A 21,253-nucleotide genomic window follows, 5' to 3' on the forward strand; every position below is an offset into this window, starting at 1 on the left:
CCGGGTGTGATGATATGTTATTCACAAAAGGATTGTTCCTTTTGTGAATAACATATCAGAATACCACAGATATATTGACAACATCCTCATGATCTGGACAGGACAGAAACAAGACCTTGATACTTTCACTCAATGGTTGAATACCCAGTCTGAAGACATTAAATTAAATTCTCCACCAACTGCAGTAACGAATCCATTGACTTCTTGGATATAACCATCAGAGAACAGGATGGAACCTTATATACGACCTTATATGGAAAACCAAGCGAGAGGAACACTCTACTTAGGTATACAAGCCATCACACCCAGGCCCTACGGGATAATCTACCATTTGGGCAGTTCCTCCGCATTCGGAGGAACTGCACCATGAAAGATGATTACTTTGCTGAATCAGATGAGCTTATTTGTAAACTGCTAGAAAGAGGATACCCCAAAAGACTGGTCAAAAGAGCACGCAAAAGGGCATGGCTCAGTAACAGGGAAACCCTACTCGTACCAAGGAACCGACAACTCCCGGAAAACAGGATGATCTGTGTCACGACTTTTTGCAGCAAGAGCAACGAGATCCGCAGAATAGTCAACAACCATTGGAGCATCATATCAGAGGTGATTGAAGTCCCAGACCCCCCCATGCATGCCTTCAAAAAGGCGAAAAGTATCAGAGACCTGGTGGTCCGCTTCATGCTGGACACCCCACCAGCTCCAACCATACAAACAATGTGGAATCTCCCCAATATAATTGGGAATTACAAATGCAGCAACTGCAAGGCCTGTGCGCTTTGCATTGAAACAAAGACTATTACACACAATAATATTACTATTGATCTGAAAGCACTCACTAACTGCAACAGTAATGGAGTAATATATGCCATTTTTTGTCCATGCGGCCTGATCTACATAGGTCAAACTAAGCAGAAGATCAAAAACAGGATACTGCAGCATTGCAGTAGAATAAGATGCCTAACTATGGGGGCGCCCTTAGTGGACCACTTTCAAGTGAAGAACCACACACCCGAATCCCTAAAATGGGTGGTTATTGAAAAAATCACACTGGGACCCAGGGGTGGGGATTTAGATTCCATTTTGAACACACGAGAATGTAAATGGATGCAGCGATTTGACTCAGTACAAAATGGACTAAATGAGACAGATGTAACCTTTTCCCAAATGGCTTTGATCACCCAGGCCCTATGGGATAATCTACCATTTGGGCAGTTCCTCCGCATTCGGAGGAACTGCACCATGAAAGATGATTACTTTGCTGAATCAGATGAGCTTATTTGTAGACTGCTAGAAAGAGGATACCCCAAAAGACTGGTCAAAAGAGCACGCAAAAGGGCATGGCTCAGTAACAGGGAAACCCTACTCGTACCAAGGAACCGACAACTCCCGGAAAACAGGATGATCTGTGTCACGACTTTTTGCAGGAAGAGCAACGAGATCCGCAGAATAGTCAACAACCATTGGAGCATCATATCAGAGGTGATTGAAGTCCCAGACCCCCCCATGCATGCCTTCAAAAAGGCGAAAAGTATCAGAGACCTGGTGGTCCGCTCCATGCGGGACACCCCACCAGCCCCAACCATATAAACAATGTGGAATCTCCCCAATATAATTGGGAATTACAAATGCAGCAACTGTAAGGCCTGTGCGCTTTGCATTGAAACAAAGACTATTACACACAATAACATTACTATTGATCTGAAAGCACTCACTAACTGCAACAGTAATGGAGTAATATATGCCATTTTTTGTCCATGCGGCCTGATCTACATAGGTCAAACTAAGCAGAAGATCAAAAACAGGATACTGCAGCATTGCAGTAGAATAAGATGCCTAACTATGGGGGCGCCCTTAGTGGACCACTTTCAAGCGAAGAACCACACACCCGAATCCCTAAAATGGGTGGTTATTGAAAAAATCACACTGGGACCCAGGGGTGGGGATTTAGATTCCATTTTGAACACACGAGAATGTAAATGGATGCAGCGATTTGACTCAGTACAAAATGGACTAAATGAGACAGATGTAACCTTTTCCCAAATGGCTTTGATCAATTGTGACTAAAATCTGTTGACACGTGTGTAATGTTTCTTTCATGCTCCTTACATCCTAGCTATGTTTGAATGCCAAATACACCACTATTTTGGCAAGTCGCACAAAGAGCCATTCAGTGATTACGGAACAATATCCCTATGTGTATGATAATATGTTTCACTGTTTTCAAATTTACCAATGTAAAACCTATACGGTTATTATCATGTTTAACTTTGCTTTGTGCCCATTTCAAGTTCCCCTCCAGGGTGTAATTGCCTCAGGACAGTAAAATTCCCTATAAGCAGGAACCTGTAGTGTTCACAAATCAGGAAGGAGATCCCTTAACTTAGGGCTTAGGGATTGTCTTAGCTTCCTTTTAAACTTTGTAGACACCCCCTGCACAGGATGCCATTGCCGCAACCTGATTGGAGGATCACGACGAGCCTCCAGGCAGTATCCAGCGCCTGCACCTCGCGGCTTGCTCACTCGCGGCCTGGCAGCGCTGTTGAAAGCACTCGCTCAGATGAAGTCCTGACGGTAAGCGGCAGATAATTCCTCCAATAAGGAATTCCATACTCCCCGAGTATCTTTAACCTTGATGACATATATCTGCTCGACTTGATACACGAGCTAGACTTGTTTTAAACGCTTAATCATAGACTAATTTCGAGACGCAGGATTACCTTAATAATTTCCAGTCCTGTCTTACAGATGTCCCTAGACTAAAGTATGAACTAGACTACATATCAGTGTCATTCATACCGATAAAACTACCCCCTTATACTGGATTAGGACTCGTTTACATTATACAAAACCTTTTCTTTTAATCTTCAGAAATGAAAGCATCTCGGCGAGCCAAGAAATGGAAATGATCCAATGAATTGATTGATTGGAAAGCCGCGGATGTCCCAGTAAGTGTCCCCTTTGTCATTTCTGCGAGCATTTGCTCATAGGATTACTTAATTAACCCAGCACTCAAACCATGCCTCCAATTTTAAACACCTTTAGGTCACCACTTACCACTAAGGAACCGATGATGGTCCAACGTCAATAGGCCACTGGACGGCCCTACACTAAGTAAGAAGCTCACTTTTTAATCGAGTTAGTGGCAGTACTAGTGCTCCTCAAACTCTAGTTTTTGATACAGTCCTCTCTATAATTGTATCATCTTTAGGCGCTCCTGTACCCTTAAGTCCTGAAGAAGACCCCAGCATGAGGCTTCAATCAACCCTTATTTCGGGGGTCGAAACGTAGACCGGATTGTATTTCACCCTCCTAACATAGGAAGCAACCAATTGATTAATACGGATCCTATGTTAAAGAAGGAAATGGAACTAATGAACAAAATTAGTCTGGAAAGGTTGCATCACAAATCACTGTGATTGTAATAAGGTCACAACACCCTTTACCCAGTCCCCACCTGTATCCAACCACACCCATCCCCTTTAACTGTCTCTTTTCCTTGTCACTTTTTGAGCGCATTTGAAATGTATACTATGTAGCTAACACTTGAGAATCGTATCCACAAGAGCGTTGTCTCACATGAATTTAATTGAGACTTATGTCCTTCAGTTTCTACTTGATCCAATGAAGTAATTGGTTTCTTGCCTGTTATATTGCTTGTGGTACTTATTTTGAACAATGCGAATTACACTTTTCTCAAAATGTTGAAATAAATGTTTTTGTTCTGCACAGAAGTAATCTCTTAATAATTTACTAAATTCAAAGGCTCTATGATAAATTCTTGGTTATAATCAATAGACCCTGACCATTGTACACGTACCTATGTTAACTGACCCAGGTCAGAGAGTTCTTAGGGTATACCCCGTTGTAAACTCACTATCACAGGTGGAAGGCTGCTTTCCAAAGTATGAATATTGATTATTGTTGCATGTTGTGTGTAGTGTAAGATATGTGTACATTGCAAAAAGTTTAGAAAAAACCTCTCTAAGCAAAAGAAGTGTGTCTCATCAAATGAAGTACAGAGATTTACTAAAATGGGTGGCATTTTCTAACTGTTACAATGGGAAATGTTATGAACTAATTAAATGCTTTTTTTTATGGTCACATGGCAATGGTGCACCCAGCGCACAAGGAGACCGCACCCAACGTGATTTTGAGAAAATATATTTACTATAATATAAGCTTATTACATTTAGAAATATATACATATTTAAAATATTTTTCATTGTCACTTGCTCTCATATACACTTTAAAGTGTTTAGATATAGTTTTGAGACAAAAAAAGGAGGTAATGGCATACACGGCGAGACACAGCATGTCTATGACGTAACACAGGGCGTGGCAGCAAGCACTCATCGCATACGCAAAGTGCTTCCGCGCGACCCCATACATACATGATGTAATGCACAGCTTGGTAGTGAGTACCCATCGCATACCAAAGTAGCAGGTGGCGCGACCTCATATGTATATGTTGTTACGCGGGAGGCGGAGCCACAAACCCATCGGATACGAAATGCCCATCATTTAAAATGTGATGGATAAGATTTGCGTGCTGATCATGCATGGTAGACTACCGGTACGGGACTGTAGTTATCTAAAAAAAATAAAAATAACAATATACATATTTTTGGGGGAAGATATAAAACATTACATCATTTTTAAAGTCAAAAAAAGGATAATCGAGTTGCAAAATAATAAAAAACAATTAGAAAAAAAGATAGGCTTTATAAATATTAAAATATGAAATTAGCATTTAAAAAACCTTAGAAATTCACTGAAAAAAGCATAGGTTTCAGGGACGTTATAGTTAGTTGGGCATTTTACTCATGTAAAACCAAAGAAATTCGCTAGCTATAGTTAGTTGTGCTAACTATAACTTGTGCGCCCACAATGCACTGCTGATGACGTCACATATTACATTACTCATGACATGGTCAGTGACATCACTGATAACATATCAAATGATATCACTGATGACATCATCCACGTGATAATCTGATGCACATACTGATGCTCTTATATAAACTTTGATACACCCACTCTAAAATACAGACTACTATTTTGGAAACCATACACAAACCAATGCCAGATACTACATACCACCAACTATTTCCTAGGTCTATACACACATGATGTGACTTATACATACAGTTACTCATCAACACAGTACTATAATATGTACTCATTCACCTATACATACAGTCACACTCTACTACTCATCCATAGAGTTACTCACACACCTAGTCAGTCATGCAAAGAATGAATTACATACTCATTAACTTATGTATACAGTTATACACACACCGAGTTATTTATACATACGCCACATCACTTATTTAGGCAGATACTAACACATACTTACTGTCTTATACAATCACTGATACAAGCAGACACTCATTTATACACCCACTCTTTAAATAATTTACTCTCACGAATAGTAATTTATATACTTCAACACTAACATATACTTTCTTAAAACATGTGTATTTACTCATACATATACCAATGAGACATTCATTCACTCACCAACACATCCATACACAAACTAATTCGCCCATACAGCCTTTCCCCGATGCACTTTTGAATCCATACAACCAGTGAATCACCCACTCAGACATCTTTGCACAGAGTTACACCCCCGTTCACCAACCCACACAGACACCCAGGCACCCATACAGATACTCAGACAACAAATCAATAACCTATATAGTCAGTCATGTAGCTACTCACCAATCCATGCACCTGCCTACTCACCAACTGAGAGACTAATACAGAGTTTCACACAGTTTAGTCACTAATCCATGTATTCAGTAAGACACGTTCAATCAGTTAGTTATGCAGTCAGTCATGCACCTACTAAATAATCAATTCAGGCACTTGTAAATCCACTCGTTCTTTAATGCACCTTAGCATAGACATATATGAAAAATATTTAAACTTTACAGAAACACACAATCACTGGATGATGTCATGAGTGATGTCATCAGGGATGTCATTTGAGATGTCATCAGTGATGTCATTTGAGATATCATCAGTGATGTCATCAGTCATGTCACTGACCATGGTATGAGTGATGTAATATGTGACGTCATCAGCATTGCATTGTGGGCGCGCGAGTTAGGTCAACTAACTATAACTGGCAAATTTCTATGGTTTTATATGAGTCAAATGTCCAACTAACTATAACGTCCTGGAAACCTATGTTTTTTTCCGGAATTTCTAATGTTTTTTAAATGAATATTCCTAACTATAACGTCTGTAAAACCTATGATTTTTTCAGTGTATGTATATATATATTTTTATTCTTCAATTGTACAAGCAATTAGAGCCACACTCTGTTGGAAGTAGGAAAACATTTCTTTATTTAGAACCGGCCAGCTTCCATTTCAATTATGTTGTCCTTAGGCCGACACGTTTCAATGAAATCTCCTCATCTTTCTTGAGACCGTAGTAAGCGTTTGGGATGGTAAAATGATTTCCCAGCGGCCCCTGCATGCTACTTCAATCAATGTCTCCGGCCTCCGGTGTGCCTTTAAATTTATATACAAAATCACCTTGCATGCTGTGCCCTGTAGTAATCTGCATACTTTCAACACTCCAGTGGGTTCCAAAACGCACTATTAATAAAAGGACGATTGTGGCATCCCCCATTGAGCCTCTGAAAGAGACTATGCCCGGTTGAATTTACATTACTTCCAACACCGTATTCGAAGATAAGTGTTCCCCTCGAGTGGACCCAAATTCGATGAGCCGGGTGGTGGTTTCCTCTCACGACCCGAAGCGTGCCGTGCAATATTTTTTCTCCAATTGCCTCAGCAATTAGAGCCGGACTCTGTTGGAAGTAGAAAAACATTTCTTTATTTTGAACTGAGCAGCTTCCCTTTCCGTTATGTTGTCCTTAGGCCAACGCATTTCGATGAAATCTCCTCATCTTTCTCGATGCCATAGTCAGCGTTTGGGATGGTGAAATGCTTTCCCAGCAGCCCCTGCATGCATCTTTAATCAATGTCTCTGGCCTTCAGTGTGCCTTTACATTTATATACAAAATCACATTGCATGCTGGGCCCTGTAGTAATCTGCATACTTTCAACCCTCCAGTGGGTTCCAAAACGCACTATCAATAAAGGACGATTCTGACAGCCCCCATTGACCCTCTGATAGAGACTATGCCCAGTTGAATTTACATTACTTCCAACACCCCATTCGAAGTGAAGTTTTCCCCTCAAGTGGACCCAAATTCAATGAGCCGGTTAGTGCGTTCCTCTCACGGCCTGAAGCGCACCAAGTAATATTTTTTCTTCAATTGCTTCAGCAATTAAAGCTGTACTCTGTTGGAAGTAGGAAAACATTTCTTTATTTAGAACCAGGCAGCTTCCCTTTCCGCTATGTTGTCCTTAGGTCGACGCGTTTCGATGAAATCTCCTCATCTTTCTTGAGGCCGTAATCAGTGTTTAGGGTGGTGAAATGCTTTCCCAGCGGCCCCTGCATGCTTCTTCAATCAATGTATCTGACCTCTGGTGTGCCTTTAAATCTATATACAAAATCACATTGCATGCTGGGCCCTGTAGTAATCTGCATGCTTTCACCCTCCATAGAGGGTTCCAAAATGCACTATTAATAAAAGGACAACATAACGGAAAGGGAAGCTTAGGTCAATTTAGAGGGGTCTTTGTTGTGGCATTCCATAAAATGTCTGACTACACGGTATCTAGTGTCGGCATTTTATATTGCATGTAAATATTGAAAGACCAACTTATGGGCCTCCAAAATTATGCTCCCCACATAGCCTTTGAGTCACAGGCATTCTAACAGATAAACCACGTCTTCTGATTTGTAGTTTAGTGGTTCAGAGATGTTCAAATATTCTCTGAGACATGTTTTAACTTGTGTTGTGTTTTTGACATGCTGGCAGGCCTTACATTTCAAACACTTTTTGAACCCTTTACTGGGTTTCAACCATTGGGAATGTGCATCAGTATAGTTACTGACTAACTTGCTTCCTATTGTCTGAAAACGTCGGAATGTTATGTCAGGTTTCTTAGTGACATCTTTACTGATTACCGCATCTCGTGCAACCAAATGCCAGTGCCTGTTTAGTGCTTTCCTCAATTCTTTGTGGTGTGAATTGTAGGTGGTGATAAACCTACTTGCAATTTTCTCTTTCTCTTCATAATCTGGTTTCTTGAACAAGAGATCTGTTCTTTTGGGCTCCCTAGTTTTGAGTTTGGCTTGTTCTAAGACAAGATATTGATACCCTCTGTCTCCTAATCTTGAACATATTTCCTTTTCGACGCGATCATATTCCCCACTAGAGCTGCAGATTCTCTTAGCCCTCAATAGGTCACCATAGGGAATACTGTTCTAGAGAGAATGGGGATGTGAGCTGGTTGCTTGCAATGTTGTGTTCCTTGCTGTTGGGTTACGGAATACCAATGTACAAATATGATGCTCCTTTACCTCTACTCTCACATCTAAAAACTCAATTTCAGTGTTGCTGATACCAGTTGTAAACAGTAGCTTCAAGTTTTTAGAGTTTATAAAGTCAACAAATCTTGACACAGAATCTAGATCACCTTTCCATAGGATAAAAAGGTCATCAATATATCGTAACCATGTTAAAATGTGGGGTACCATATTTCCATTTTAGGACCATGGAGCACCTGCTCCTCTCACCAGCCCATATGCAGATTTGCTTAGCTGGGGGTGAAGCAGGTGCTCAACGCTGTCCGCTGTAGCTGCAAGTATTGTGTCTTATTGAAAAAGAAGATATTACATGAGAGACATCACTTGATCATTTGAATCAACATTTCATTATAATCACCAAATTTTATTGGCCTGTGGTTCAAAAAATGTGTCACAGCCCTTAGACCATCTTTGTGTTGAATGCTCATATAGAGGGAGTTAACGTCAAGACACACCATGAGGAAATCGACCTCCCAATGTATGTCAAAGATCTGCTTTAAAAAATCTGTAGTATCTTGTATATAAGATGGTATGTCTTTTTCCGTTGGCTGCATATAAAAGTTAATGTACTGGAGACATTTTCCATTAGGCTTCCGATTGCAGAAATGATGGGCCTGCCGGGGAGACATACATTGTTTTTGTTTACCTTGGGTAAAAGATACATAATAGGAACCCTAGGGAAGTTTACTTTCAGAACGCTGTATTCCTCTAATGTAATGAAACTGTGGTCACGCCATTTTGTCAAGTCATCATAGAATTTGTTCCTGAGACTTTCATACTCTCCCCATGTGATGATTTTATAACATGTGGTGTCTTTTAGTTAGAGATTAGCTTCATCTATATGCATCTTAAGGGGGCAGATGACACATTGCCACCTTTGTCACCATTACGTATGGCACTCTTCTTTTCCGAGACCATTTATTGATAACCATGGTAAATTTCCTCGCCTATGTTTGTTTTTTAGTTTGGCTTGTTTAATGATCTTAATTTCGTCAACCATAATTTCATGGAACGTATCAATGTGGTCAAAGAGAAGGGTGGAGTTGAATTTAGATTTAGACTCAAATGGTGATTCAAGGGGAGTGGGGCTTGCAGCAATTGGAGTTTCATTATATAAATCAGTGCTTCCATCTTTTTCCAAATCTGTGAGTACCTGTTGAAGGTTGTTATCTGCAGTGGACATACTAATGTCTTGTTTGTCCACAGGTACTGCTGAATTCCTATTTCTAATCCTAACTTGTTGCTTGAAATATTTTCTTGGTTTCAGCTTTCGTATGAATAAGAATAGGTCAATACGAGTTTGATCATAATTAAATTATGAATCGGGCAATAAGAGAGTCCCAAATTTAGGATGCTATTATCTTCTGAAGTTAATGGAACTTGGCTAAGATTAATTACGGTTTTGCTGCATTCTACTTCTTGGCTTGACTCCTCATTACAGCGCCTCCCTTTTCTCTAGTTCCTTTTCCCTGTGTAGCCCCTCCTCTTGCCTCTTTTTTGTTGTGGTGCTGGACCGTTGTTGGTGTACCGTTCCAAGCCTAAAAAACGGAACTCGTCCTGAACAGTGGTAATCTTCCGATTTTCAGATGAGAGTTCTCGGTCTGATGCAGAGCCTGTGTCTGAACTGAGATCGCTCAGAGATGCATGGGCCTCGGCGGTAATCTTTGCTCCGTTTGCGGAGTTTGCATAGTATTTTGCACTCCGTGGAGTGCATAAAACTCTACTTCGCGATGTGCAGCCGAGTATTTTCCCCACTCGCGATCGCGAACGGTAAGTTCACGTTCGCGAATGGTAGGTTCATGAGCGCGAGCAGGGCTCGGGTAGAATTTCTACCCGAGCGGCAGGAATGCCAGCACAAACTGCAGTTTGCACGGCACTCTGCCACTCTCTGAACTTTGCGGAGTTGTTTTGTAACTTTGCAGAGTTCCGCATAGCTAAACTCTGCGAACTACGCCCAGGCCTGGAGATACATCTTGTCTTATTCTCTTTGTGACTTCCATTTGTTCCCTCCAAATGTTATCGTACTTTCATGAAAAAGTATAAATTCTCCCAGTTTCATAGTTCCTTCTGTCACGCTGGAACTTGTGAGCCTTGCGTGTGGTTATTACCTCTTTATGTTTTTTTACTCTGTCTTTCATTTCTTTTATAAACTTGGCCACAGACTCCTTGTCGGTTATGAGATCCAACTGGACTGATAAGTCTTTGATTTGTTGTATGATGTCTTCCCTGTCCATGGTCGCGTATTTAATTAGTAATAGTGTCATCTGTTTGGAGCTTTCGGCATTTACCTCAGCCCATTCCTTTAGAAATTCTGGGTGGGGATTTTCATAAGTGGGAGTTATCATGATTCTCAAACCACGTGGTACTCTACCCACCTCAATGTATCTTCTTAAGGACTGTACCTCCCACCATTTAGAAACTACTGCTTTAGTTAGTTTCTCCAATTTACGACTCAATGTTTGAAAAGATTCTTTATTGACAGTATCATCTTTAGATGATTTGGTTGTTGTTTCAATATTAGGTCCATCTCTAAATAGCCTTTCTGCCGTTTTAAGTCTGGCACTATTTTCTTCTTCTGCCATGTTACTGACCCGAAGTATCAAGCTACGGGCTTGAAGACAATATCCAGTCCGAATCGTTCCTTTTACGTGTGTACCATTATGAGGATCAGAACAAATCCGGACTCATACCGATACTGCTGTGCAAGCTCATTAAAAGCTCATTAAAAGCAGCTTCCCAGGCAGTTTCAATCAATCAATCAGGGCTTTATAAAGCAGGCTACTCACTCATGAGGATCTCAAGGCGCTGGGGGGTAGCTCCAGTTCAGTTGAAAAGCCAGTTCTTGAGGTCCTTCCTGAACGTGTGCAGGGTTGGGGAGCGTCTGATGATCACCGGGAGTTCATTCCAGGTCTTGTCAGCAAAGTAGGAGAAGACTCTCCTGTCTGCACTGTGTCTGCGGATGCAGGGGACCTCTGCCATGGCGAGGTTGGTGGAGCAGAGGTTCCTCTGGGTACGTGGAAGGAGACTCTCTCATTGAGGTACTCTGGTCAGATGTTGTTGAGGGATTTGTAGGCCTGAGTGAGGAGTTTGAAAGTGGCCCTCTTCTGACGGGGAGTCAGTGGAGGTCTTGTAGGTGTTGGGTCATGTGTTTGTGATGTGGTGTCCTGAGGACAAGTCTGGCTGTGGCATTCTGGATGGTTTGGAGTTTGTGTCGAAGAGTTCTGTTGATTCCGGTGTATAGGGCATTTCTGTAGTCCAGTCTGCTGGTTATGAGCACGTGGATGGCGGTCCTTCTGCAGTCAGGGGGGATCCATTTGAAGGCCTTGCGGAGGTAACTGGTGGAAGCGACAGCGTTGATCTGGCAGTTCATGGAGTGAGAGGAGTCGAGAATGATGCAGAGGTTTTGTGCGTCGTCTGTAGGGGTGGGTGGATTCCCGGGGGTGGAGAGCCACCAGGAGTTGTCCCAGGTGGAGGTGCAGGGTCCGAGAATGAGGACTTTGGTTTTCTCTGAGTTAAATTTCAAGCAGCTGTCTTTCATCCAGGCTGCGACATTCTTCATGGAAGTAGAGCCTGGTGTCATCGGGTTTCTTCGTGTTGTTGGAGTATGAGACTATGCTGGGCCCATGCTGTCTGACGATGGTGTTGAGGGGGGCCATGTAGATGTTGAAAAGCGTAGGGCTGAGCGATGATCCTTGGGGTACTCCGCAGTTGATATCAATGGGTTCAGAGAGGAAGGGAGGGAGTCTGATCCTCTGAGTTCAGCCGAAGGGAAAGGATTGGATCCACTCGAGGGTGGCTCCTTGTATCCCTGCATCGTGAAGTCTAACTGCTAGTGTGCATTGTAAAACGGTGTCGAAGGCTGCGGAGAGGTCTAGGAGGATAAGGGCCACAGTGTTTCCCTGGTCAAAAAGCAAGCAGATGTCATCAGAGGCGGCGAGAAGGGTGGTCTCTGTGCTGTGGTAGCTGTGAAATCCAGACTGGGGGGTGTCTAGGATGGAGTTCTCTTCGATGAAGGCGGTCAGCTGGGCATTCACAAGTCTCTCAGTGACTTTGGTCATGAAAGGGAGGAGAAAGATGGGCTGGTTGTTTCTCAGGTTGGATGGGTCAGCCGTTGTTTTCTTGAGGAGGGGTTTAACCTCCGCCCTCTTCCAGTCATCTGGGAAGATGCCGGATTTGAAGGAGGCATTGATGGTCCATCCGAGTTTGGGTGCGATGGCGTTGGCGGCCCTGTGGAATATGTGTGCTTGGCAGGGGTCTGTTGGGGCTCCTGAGTGGGTCTTTTTCATGGTCGCGGTGATGTGTTTGACGGTGGCGGGATTCCAGGTCATGACGGTAGGCTTGTCGGTGGCAGTGGGGAGAGGGGTGGTGTCCATCTTCTGTTCATTGAAGTAATCATAGAGGGTCTTGATCTTCAGATGGAAGTAGGAGCTTAGTTTGTTGCAGAGTTCCTGGGAAGGTGTGACATCAGTGGCTTTGTTAGGGGGTTTGGAGAACTACTATATGACATTGAACAGTTCCTTGGCGTTGGTAGTGTTGGTATGGATCTTGTCTCATATGAATGTCCGTTTGGAGTCTCTTATGCTCTGGTGGTATTCCTTCAGGGCGCTTCTGTGGTTATTTCATGCTTCTGTGGTTTTCTGGTTTCACCAGGTTTTCTCTAAGCATCTACAGTGGTGCCTTGCTTCTTGTAGTTTCTGCATTCCATCCATCAATTGTGTCTGGGGTGGCATGGTGAGCAAAAACATTATGGATTTAACTCAGATCTCTGGGGTGAATGTTTTGATTTGTTCTGCATTCAGTCCATCAATAGTGTGTTGTTTGCTTTCTCGCCCTAAGTGTGCCGGGTATGCCCAGACGGGGGCCCCAGGCTCACTGTACCACTGGAACAAGCTATCCTGGCTACTGAGAGGTGGAACCCTGAAACCGGTCCTAGGATGCTTGTTTCCAGTCAAGGGAGGACCTGGCTTGACAGTTCGGGCTGAACTGTTCCCTTGAGGCACCGGGTCAAGACTGATTTGCATATGGCCTGGTCTAAACTGGGGTGGCATGGTGAGCAAAAGAATGATGGATTTAAACCAGATCTCTTGACTGGGTGTGAATGTTTTGATTTGTTCTGCATTCTGTCCTTCAATTATGTGTCTTGCTCTAAGTGCGCCGGGTATGCCCAGACATGGGTCCCGGGCTCACTGTGCCACTAGAACCAAGCTATCCTGGCTGATGAGGGGTGAAACCTGAAACCGGTACTAGTATGCATGTTTCTGGTCCAGGGAGGTCCTGGCTTGGCAGTTCCGGCTGGACTATTCCCATGAGGCACACTTTGAACACTGATTTGCATATGGCCAGGTCTACGCTGGGGTAGCATGGTGAGCAAAAGAATGATGGATTTAACCCAGACCTCTTGACTAGGGCTGAATTTTTTGGTTTGTTCTGCATTTCGTCCATCAATTTTGGGTCTTTTTCTATCTCGCCCTGTTGCAAGTATTCTGCACATACACAGAACTATGGGCAGGAAAACAGGACCTCAGTGTATAGGGGTCTACCAACCTACCACTTTAGTATTCAAAATCCCAAAACTGACTAGTTATAGTGTCTCCTTTGTTCTCCTCGAAAAATCACAAAGCTACAAATGATCAAACAACCCAGAACACAACACTCCTGACTCTCTCAGGAATCGATGGAGCAAGACATACTCTTTTACTCACTCACTCGTTCTTGTCCACAATACGAATTGGCAGAGTCACTAAAAATAGTTCAAAATGTTTATTTTAACTATTGTGCTCTAGAAGTCATTATATAAAGACAGTGGAAAAAGGGCTCTCCGGCCTAACCACCCTACCCTTCAGTAGAAGAAGTTTATTTCATATAAAGAAAGATCTCTATGCTTTGACAGCAGACCCCATACCTTAAAACCTGGATGTAAGGTTTACATCATTGGAACAGCAGAGCTTTTCCCCATGGAAGGGCTTTCTCCAAGTGTGTTAAAACATCATGCAACAACGTAATATCAAAGCATGAGTCTTCAGTACTGCAGCTGTGTGTAGCATGTTATGTCTAGGTGCTAGGGACTGACCAGACCAGAATAACAAGGGCATTTTTATCGACCTTGCACATCGTGTTCAGACTAAACTCCAGGAAAGGCAGAGAGAGTGAAAAGCAGCCAGTTTTCATGTGAAAGGCACAAACAGATTCTTGCAGAAACAAGTCATGTAGTAACATGCACAAAAGCAGCACCATGGCTGCGAAGCTCATGCTAATGTAGCAATGTCGACAATGTCCCTAAGGGCCATATAACACCCTCCCCTTGGTAAGGTCATAGGACATAGGCAAAGGACCAAAAAATATTTCAAAATTCAAGCAAAGTTCATACCATTTTAAAAAAATGGAAAAAATCGAAAGTAAAAAATAAAAAAGAAGCAGGATTCCAGTACCTAACGCTAATACTAAGGGGAACCCTACGAAGATGCTGGAAAGAATAGAATGAATAAAAGTTGTTACTGCAAATATCGTCTGAAAAGTAGTCACAAGGCCAGATCCCACACGTTTAAAAAAATGTGCAAGGCCCTTATTGTTACACACATTAAATATTTGGCGTATAAGCTCCCCAAGTAAAGTGGGAGGTTAGGGTTCAGAAGGAACTGTATCTCACTAGATGTCCTAGCCACCTGTAACTCGAAGGCCTCACGGGCCAAAGTAAGAGCCACTTTTCGGTGGAATAATAGCACTTTGAGCCTGCTCAATTTGTTGAAATCTGTTTTCAAAGTTGGAATGGAAGGCCAAATTCAACTATCTAGACTCCCATGCGGGGTTGAAAAAGCACATTGCTACAACAAGTTATGCTCTGGGAAACTGTTACTAAATACGGGATTCCTGCCCATCAAACACAGCAGTCTTGGTTGTTAAAAATAGGATAAATGCCTTTAGCAAGCAATTTAAAAGTGGGAATTATTGACTGCACTGTGGTCCCTTTTAAAAAACAAGCCATATTGGGCGCTGACACGTTGCAAGCATCGTGCAACTTAACGTGTTTGCAAACCAGGGAATGTTCTAGTGTGGAATCGCAGTCCTCTCCTGTGAGAAAAACGTCCTTACCCTCCCTCTGACATCTGCAAGTGAAAGGTAGAGACCATAATTCATGTAGAAATGCACTACCCAGTGGTTCAAAACGGCGAAACGGAAAATGTTGCATACATGATTTAAATTGAAACAGTGAAAAGGAAGAGAGATACCCCCATGTGTTAACCAAACAGCAGAGTCCATTTCCGCTACCGGGAACAGCAAGAGCTCCAATTGTTCAATATGCAAAAGTGTATATGCAGCATCTTTCATGGACATAAATCTCTCATTATCAGTTAGATTAAATGGCAAAAACAAAGCAGGTGCATTCAAATAATCCTAGGGCACTTTACCCATTTTAAGAGTTTGCAATGTCCAAGAAAATTGCATAACAATCTTAACTGATTTTGACCATGATATATCACAGATACATCACTTTGAACAATATCAATAACAGATTAAACAATATTGTCTAAGGTATAAAAGCATGAGGTAAGTGTGTTGATGCTATTATATACTACAGCAAGGACTTTTTCTAAATTGGCTTGATCAATTAGGCGCAGACAAAGAGCAGCATCAATCTGTGAAAGTTTCCAAATTTCATTGTAAGTGGCATAAATAAACCTCTTAGATCTAGGATACCTAGGTCCTAAGAGGAAAGCAAACAGGGGCCTCTTCCATATCCATTTTTCCTACGCCTTCAAGTGTCTTGCGAATCCAACCATGTAGTATGGAGCAATTTTTTAAAATAACCAACAATCAAATGACCCTGTATGCAGATACCTCTCCCATAGCAGTACCAGTGAATATTATAATGGACTGACAAACTAGCCTCTAAGCTAAAACCACTTCCAAAAGCAAGGATCATAGATAGTAGAGTGTGGTGAGGGACTGGCCTCTCCACTGCAACTAGTACTCAGGTCAAGAAGCATGCATAGGAGAGACTTGGGAGGTGCTGCCCATTCGACTGAAAACACTCCCCAGAACAACAGAAGTGGGTAGTAGGGTGTTTGTAGAGAATGGACTCTCCATTGAGACTGCTTCTCACTTCATGAAGCATACATAGTAGGGTACAGAGAAAGACTGGTCTCTCAGTAGAAATTACTCACCACGGGAATGGGTGTGCATAATAGGGTGTGTGGAGACAATTCCACAGACCAACGGGGTGAACTGCAGGGTGTAAGAAGGGACTTATTTCTTTACTGTGACAACGATATTGCCAGCGCAGAAATCTCTCATTGATTTTCACAATTTATGTTACCTCAGACTTACTTAGAGAACCTGGAAATGCCATAACTTTTTCAGCCAATGGATCTTTGCCACCATTTTAGAATGGAGCATTACACATAAAAATAGACAAATAATTACATTTGATGTTCAGTCAGCGAAGAGAGAGATGGTGAAGTTTTAAAAGTTTATTCTCTCATTTAGTAGATTTTTCGATATTTGTGTTTTTTTATTCAAGTTAGTGGCAAATCAATTACAGAAATAAAGAGAAATATTTTGGTTAACACCGGCATAGAAAATAAAACAATGTGCTCCATTCAGAGTATTGTCCCTTTTATAAACTAAAGGATCTATTCTACCCTAACAAGAACCCATGACGAGTTATTTCTGGACAAGAGAAAGTAGATTTAAGAACAGATTCAAATAACTAAACAGAAGGAGGAACTCCCCTTAGAGGGTTATTCTGGAGACTCAGCATGTTCTCTGGAAATTTGCAATAGCAATTGTCTAAAAGAGAGAGAAGGACAGAATCACAGCAGAAAATATGATCTGCATAAACAGGACATTTCTCCTCACAAAGCATAAGGGAAAAAAAAGAATCACTGCAGCAGTTGCATATGGCAAGTCAGGCTAGCACAGCAATGTGCCAAGGGGCATGGCAGGGTCAGGACTCATGGAAATAGTATCTTGCTCTCTTGCTAGGAACATGCACTATTTACAAGGCAGCTGAACATGTTGCCCAAATAGGTGTATTTCATCATCATTATCCAATGGTAAGACGCCATATATATTCACTGAAAAAAACATAGGTTTCTCACCAGTTATAGTTAGCTGAACAGTTTACTCCTACAAAACCATTGAAATTCCCACGTTATAGTTAGTTGGACTCACTATAAATCGCGCGCCCGCAATCCACTGCTGATGATGTCACATATTACATCATTCATGACATGGTCAGTGACATCACTGATGACATCACTGATGACATCTCAAATGACATCACTGATGACATCACTGATGACATCTCAAATGACATCACTAATAACATCGCTGATGACATCATCCAGTGACTGTGTGTTTCTGTAAAGTTTAAATATGTTTTACATATTGAAGAGTGAGTGGATGTATAAGTGTCTGATGAAGGATTTAGTAGGTGCATGACTGACTGTATAAGTGAGTGATTACATGTGTCTTACTGAATGCACTGGTTAGTGACTAAACTGTCTGAATGTGTGCATCTGTATGTCTGTTGTTGTGTAAGCTGCTGCATGTGTTGATCAGTAGTTATATGAGTGGCTATATGGGTTATTGATTGGTTGCCCAAGTATTTGTATGTGAGGCTGAGTGTGTGTGTGGGTGGCTGGGAGGTGTGTGACTCTGTGCATAGATGTGTAAGCAGTTGATTCACCTGGTGTATGGTTTCAAGAGTGCATGTGGAAACAGCTGTATGGGCGGTTGACTGTGTGCATGGGTGTTTTGGTGACTGAATGGATATCTCAGTGCTACATTTCCAAGTAAGTAGATATGTAAAACACAGTGCATGTGAGAGTTGGCATATATAAATGACTATACATGAGAGCCAGTGATTGTGTGAGTGGCTGTATGGATCAATGTGTACTTGTATCAGTGATTGTATAAGATAGTAAGTATGTGTTAGTATATGTTTGTATATTTGAGGTGTTGTCTATATAACTGTATAGATGAGGAAATGGGAGTGTGATTGATTCTTTGCATGACTGATTAGGTGTGTGAGTAGCTCCATGGATGAGTGGCAGTGTGTGAGTGTCTGTATAGGTGTATGAGTGCATATGATAGTGTTGTCTTTATGAGTGTCTGTATGTATGAGTGATTGTATGTGTGAATGAGTGGATGTGTGTGTAGACCTAGGAATCAGTGAGTGTGTATGTAGTTACTGGTATTGGTGTGTCAATAATTTCAGGAATGGTAGTTTGTATTTAACACTTGGTGTATCAAAGCTTAGATTAGAGTGTGAGCAGGTGCATCGTATTATCACATGGATGATGTCATCAGTGATGTTATTAGTGATGTCATTTGAGATGTCATCAGTGATGTCATCAGTGATGTCATTTCAGATGTCATCAGTGATGTCATCAGTGATGTCACTGACAATGTCATGAATGATGTAATATGTGACATCATCAGCAGTAGATTGCGGGCGCGCGAGTTATAGTGAGTCCAACTAACTATAACGTGGGAATTTCAATGGTTTTGTATGATTAAAATGTTCAGCTAACTATAACTGGTGTGAAACCTATGGATTTTTCAGTGAATTTCAAAGGTTTTTTAAATGCTGATTCCTAACTATAACGAGTGTGAAACGTATGGTTTTTTCAGTGAATTTTAAAGGTTTTTTAAAAGCTAATTCCTTACTATAACGAGTTTGTAACCTCCAATTTTTGAAGTGAATTATTAATTTTTTTTAATAGCTGTTTTTTATAACTATTAATTATTATATTTTGAATAAAAAAATTCTTAAAATTAATTTTTCAATATATTTTTCCTGTAGTTTTTTTTTTCATCATTTTACCTCGGAGCGCTCAGGGTTTGCGCGCCCGTAAACGCACCCGTACACGTAGCGAGAGCGTTAATTCCGCATGCGAAAAAAAATATAAGTATGTATTTAAAGTAAATAATAATGCAAGACATTCAGTGGCATACTTATAAAAGTAGTATTTTTGATTTTAAATAACCGTATTTTAACTTAAAACGCATTTCCTAAAATTTAACAAAATGTCATGCAGGCGCGCCGTGTAAGCGCCCCCGGAAGCGCCTACGTACGTGCCGCGTAAGCGCCCCCGGAAGTGCCTACGTACATGCCACGTAAGCGCCCCCGGAAGCGCTCCGGAGCACGTAGCGTAAGTGCGTCAAGTCATGTGACCTTAAAATAACGCTTTTCATTGGTTGTTAACAGTTTTTTTTACAACTAATGAAAACCCAACCCATTTCCTTCACTACCTCTTTCACTTTGGAGAGAGCAAGACCTGTTCTCTTTTTCTCCTCTTCAATTCTTTGGAAAGAATGGCTGCAAGAGCATCAAGCAGCAATGACTCTGATGAGTTTCTCCATGAGGACTCTCCTTAATCAAAAGTTAAGGAACACTTCATCTGGAAGTTTTTCAGCATTCCAGAAGGTGAGAAGAAAGTAAATGCTCCAAAGGTGGAATGCAAGATATATCACACAATTCTTTCACGTGGTGACCCCAGAAAAAAATACAGTTTTGGGAACTCCACCATGATTAGACATGTGCAAAGAAGGCACCCCCAGAACTATGCCCAGGAGAGTGTCAGGGACCTGGCACGGAATGCACCGAGAGATGGGGCCAGCACCTCGACTGGTGGTGCAACAGCTTCTGGAAGAGAAGGTGGAAGAATGATCCTGAATGTGCAGCCGCAGTTTGCACGCATCAAAATTCTATGCATGGACTGCGATGAACTGCTCTGTTATGGGGAGCTGAGTATTGAACTGATTGCTCGGAGGAGAGAGGAACACAGCTGCCATCCCTAATTTTTCACCTTTTTTTTGCTCCTGTTGAGCAGTTTTGGAATCCCTTTTTTTGTTTTTCCCCTGAAAAAAATACAAAAAAAAATATTAAATCATTATGAAAAAGTTAAAACAATATATAAAAAGAAAAGAAGAAGAAAAAAAGTTATTTTAAGAACTAACTCCAATTCTCCAAAAAGAGCTATATTCTTTACAGATTTTGCAATTCTTTTTTTCTGAGAATGCGTACTGAATAAATGAATGAATGAAATGAGTGAATGAAGGGGAGAAAGTGACAGAGCGAACAAGTGTCAGAAGAGGAGTGAGAGAAGGTGAGTTGTAAACAAGAGTGAGTTGAAGTAGAGTGAACAAAGGAGAGTTACAGGGAGTGACGGAAAGAAATGAGTCAAGGTGAAAAAAGGGGATTGATATTGAGGGAAAAAGGGTGAGGGAGGATAAAGTAATGGGAGTGCGAGTGAGGCTAGTGGAGTGAGGAAGAAGGAAGGTGGAGTGAGTGAGAGTGAGTTGATGACAGTGAGGGTTTGAAGATGAGTGAGGGTGATTGAAGGGAAGTGAGAATGAGGGGACAGAGGGAGTGAGGGTAAGACAGACAGAGTGAGAGGAGAGCAGTGAAGAAGTGAGAGGACAGAGGGAATGTGAGAAGGAGTGAGTGAGGTGGAGTAAGGTTAGTAAGGGAAGGGGAATGAGTGAATGAGTGAAGGAAGGGAAGAGAGGGGAAAGGAAGTAAAGAAGGGGGACTGAAAGAAAGTGAGTGTGGGAGGGAGGGAGGGAGGGAGGGGACGGAGGGGAAGAGGAGTGAACATGGGGAATGACGATAAGTGAGGGAAGTGCAGTAAGGCAACGGGGGTGAGGGAGGGTGAGAGAAGAGCAATGACGTTGAACAAAGAAGAGTGATAGAGGGTGGATAAAGGCTTGACTCACAGTGTGATCTTAGGCAATGTGGACATTGTGTGTATTGGACAGAGAGGATTGAGAAGTCACCAATTGA

This window comes from Lissotriton vulgaris, chromosome 6, assembly GCF_964263255.1.
Source record: "Lissotriton vulgaris chromosome 6, aLisVul1.2, whole genome shotgun sequence".
NCBI lineage: Eukaryota > Metazoa > Chordata > Amphibia > Caudata > Salamandridae > Lissotriton > Lissotriton vulgaris.